We start from the raw sequence: 4,427 nt of genomic DNA, 5'->3' as shown, positions 1-4,427 counted from the left end.
GATGAAGGGACCAGTTGATTACATCGACCCCAGTGTGTAACTGGTATGTATTTCATTGACCCCCACCCCCAAAAGGCAAAAGGGCTAGGTTGATCTTGGAAGAATTTGAAATACAGAAGATATGGCATCTTAAAGCAAGAACTGTTCCTGTTATTGTAGGTGTCCTAGGTATGATAAAAAAAGGGATGTCAGAAACATTTAGATAATATCCCAGGATAACCATGTCTCAGAGAAATCCACAAAAAAAGTGCTGACAAGTACTGCCCACATTCTTAGAGAAATCCAATCAATTTAAATGTCTGTGTTGTATTACATGAAGATATTTCGCTACTTCTCTTCCCCAAGCTTTCAGTCATACTGTGACATCTCTTATCCATCACTCACCTTAAGATGCTGGGTGTGTCTTGGCAAGTGATTGTAACAAAGATGCAGATTAAAAGTAAATAAGAAAAATAATAACAACAACAACGACAATAATAATAATAATGATTTTTATTTCTTTATTGCCCACGGGGGCTAAACATAGAGGGGACAAACAAGGACAGACAAAGGGATTAAATCGATTACATTGACTCCAATGCGTAACTGGTACTTATTTAATCGACCCCGAAAGGATGAAAGACAAAGTTGACCTCGGCAATGATGATGATGATGATGATAATAATAATCCTTTCTACTATAAGCAAAAGGCTTGAAATTTTAGGGGAGGGGACAAGTTGATTACATTGACCCCAGTGCGTAACTGGTTCTTATTTCATTGATCCTGAAAGAAGGAAAGGCAAATCAACCTCAGTGGAATTTGAACTCAAAACATAAGGAAGGATCAAATGCTGCGAGGCATTTTACCCTGTCTGTTAATGATGATTCTGCCAGCTCACAGCCTTAATAAAAATAATAATAATAATAATAATAATAATAATAATAATAATTCTTTACTGCCCACAAGGGGCTAAGCATAGAGGGGACAGTCAAGGGATTAAGTCGATTACATCGACCTCAGTGCGACACTGGTACTTTATTTATCGACCCCGAAAGGATGAAAGGCAAAGTCGACCTCAGCGGAATTTGAACTCTGAACGTAACACCAGACGAAATACTGCTAAGCATTTCGCCCGGTGCGCTAACGTTTCTGCCAGCTCGCCACCTTTAATAATAATAATAATAATAGTATTAATAATCCTTTCTACTGTAGGCACAAGGCCTGAAGTTTTGGGGGAGGGCGTAAGTCGATCACATCAACCCCAGTATTTGACTGGTACTTTTTTCATCGACCTCAAAAGGACAAAAGGCAAAGTCAACCTCGGCGGCATTTGAACTCAGAACATGAAGACAGACAAAATGCCGCTAAGCATTTCGCCCGGCATGCTAACGATTCTGCCAGCTTTCCGCCTTAATAATAATAATAATATAATAATAATAATAATAATAATAATAACACTTTTGTTGTTTCCAATGACTAAGTGCGTGAACATAAGGTTTCCTATCACCCCCATCCACCCCCACCACCCCCCCACACACACGCACCCACACATGCAAACACAAACAGGAGAATGTTCCTTCATTTCCTCTTCACCATTCTTTCTCCTTCAGATGCTCAACCGACTTACACTTTAATCTCCGTCTTTCCTCTTTTCACCCACTTCAGTTTCCTGTTTCTTTAAAGCATCCATTGTTCGAATCTTTCGAATAAATAAATATAAACAGCAACAACAAAAAAACAAAGTAAACATCACTCTAATAATAATAAGAAGAAGAAGAATCCTTTCTACTGGAGGCACAACTCCTCACGTTTTGGTGGCAGGAGACTAGTTGATTACATCAACCCCAGTGTTTCACTGGTACTTAATCTATCGACCCCGAAAGGATGAAAGGCACAGCCGGCCTTGGTCATAACTGGTACTTATTTTATTGACCCTGAAACGATGAGAGGCAAAGTTGACCTTGGCAGAATTTGAACTCAGAATGTAGCGGCAATTGAAATACTGCTAAGCATTTCGCCCGGCATGCTAACGATTCTGCCAGCTTGCTACCTTAATAATAATAATAATAATAATAATAATACTAATAATAATAATAATAATAATCCTTTCTCTTGGAAGTACAAGGTCTGAAATTTGGGGGAGCGGGTAGTTGATTAAATCGACCCCGGTGCATAACTGGTACTTAGTTTATCGACCCTGAAAGGATGAAAGGCAAAGTCAACCTCAGTGGAATTTGAACTCAATAATACCAATAATAATAATTATAATAATAATAAAAATAAAATTGGTACGACCATAAACCCGAAGGCATCATCGAAAATGATAATGCAAAGATCCTGTGGGATTTTATGATTCAGTGCGACCATGAGATAGAGAATAGGAAGCCAGACATAGTCTTAATTGAGAAAGAAAGCAAACTATGCTAGATCATAGATGTAGCATGCCCAGCTGACCAGAAGGTATGCGTTAACAAAGAAAGAAACGTCGAGAGATATGACAGGTTAGCTGGGGAGATTAAGCAGTTGTGGTTGCTGAAAAAGGTGGTAGTAGTACCAACAATTGTCGGAGCCCTGGGAACAGTGAGTAAAAATCTTGAGAAGTACGTGGAACAAATAGGGGCTGCAATAAGAGTGGAGCACTTGCAGAAAACAGCACTGCTTGGAACCGCTCGGATACTCCGGAAGGTGCTCGTAAAATAAGGTGTGTTACCTTACTTCGTTGGTAGTGAACAGCTGACACCGTAGTACATCTCCAGTGTTAGAAGCTGTGCAAAGGCAATGATGATGATGATGATGATTATGATGATAATAATGATAATAATAATAATGATGATGATGATGATGATAATAATAATAATAATAATATAATAATAATAATAATAAAAATAATAATAATAGTAATAATAATTCTTTCTACCAAAGGCAATGGGCTTAATTTTTGAAGGAAGGGAGCAAGTTGGCTACATTGACCCCAGTACTCAACTGGTACATAATTTATATACTTTATTGATCCTAATAGGATAAAGGGTAGACCCAACCGAGGTTGAGTTTGAACTCAGAACACAAAGATGAACGAAATACTGCAAAGCGTTAAGGGATCTGCTTGTGCTTCACATTAGTAATCTTTTCTGCTGAAGGTACAAGGCCTGAAATTTGCAGGGGAGGGGACTAATCAGTTACATTGACCCCCAGTGTTTCACTGGCACTTAATTTATCGCCCCTAAAAGGATGGAAGGCAAAGTTGAGCTCAATGGAATTTGAACTCAGGATGATGTAGTGACAGAAGAAGAAGAAGAAGAAGAAGACGAAGACGAAGAAGAAGAAGAAGAAGAAGAGTAACAATGACAATAAAAATGCTTTCAAGCAATGATATCATTATCGTCACGATCCTTATCATCATCATGATGCTTATCATCATCATCATTTAATGTCCATGTTCCAAATATAGGGGGAGAGGTACTTGACTGGTTCTTACTTTCTTCTTTGTCTATTAAATTGTACACTAAAGAGCTGAGATGTCGAATATATATATATATATATATATATATACACACACACACATAAATGATTGCTTCATCATGATAGATGATAGCCATCACATCAGCACACACACCACACCCCATCAAACTGCACAATCCCTCCAGTGATAAGCCCTCGGCTGACTTTTAAGATCAGCTATTGGCTAACAGGGTTTAAAACACAATTCAGGTTTCTTCTGTATCTTTGCCCTTTGTAATCCAATTCTGTAGGAATGTTTTTGTGGCCTAGCATATATCTTTCAAGGCCAGATATTGTCTTACAAGTTTTGTGACATATGACACAAGTCATAAGAGGCCGTTGGTGACCAAGATCATCACCTACCTGGGCATTTCACTTTTCATGTGACTTCTTATGGTTAACATATCCTGCTTTTGACAACAGAACCCAGTCATACATAATACATATCCAATGTTCATTGTTGATTTCAGTTCCAATTGTTCCTTTGTGACAGGCCCTTTTAAGCTCAGGGAGCTGAATCACCTTTCCCTCTTTAGCGTTGCAACCAGTCCTAACAACACCTCTCCACTTGTTCAGATCCAGACCATCAGTTTCCCAATCACTTTTGTTCTTGTCTAATTTCTTCAAAGTGCTTAAAATGCATGCAGTAACAACATTGTGAAGTAATTAATTCATTAATTAGCACTACAAGCAAACTAGAAGCCAGTCAAGTGAAATCTGCATTTTTCTGTCCACAGAGAGGTAAAGACTTCAAATGAAGACTGTTTTCACTTTCCACGGTAAGTCTAAAATCATATGCTTATCAAACACAGTATGTTTCATATCATAGTTAAATCTAGCCCCATCCCTCATCAAAAACACACTGAGTCATTAGTGCATTACCACTTAATTAATTAACTGCGTTGTCAGTGCATGTACTGTTATGCAAATTAGATGAATCAATGGATCA

The sequence above is a fragment of the Octopus sinensis genome, linkage group LG23 (assembly GCF_006345805.1).
Source record: "Octopus sinensis linkage group LG23, ASM634580v1, whole genome shotgun sequence".
NCBI classification, from domain to species: domain Eukaryota; kingdom Metazoa; phylum Mollusca; class Cephalopoda; order Octopoda; family Octopodidae; genus Octopus; species Octopus sinensis.
This window is presented reverse-complemented; position numbering follows the sequence as displayed.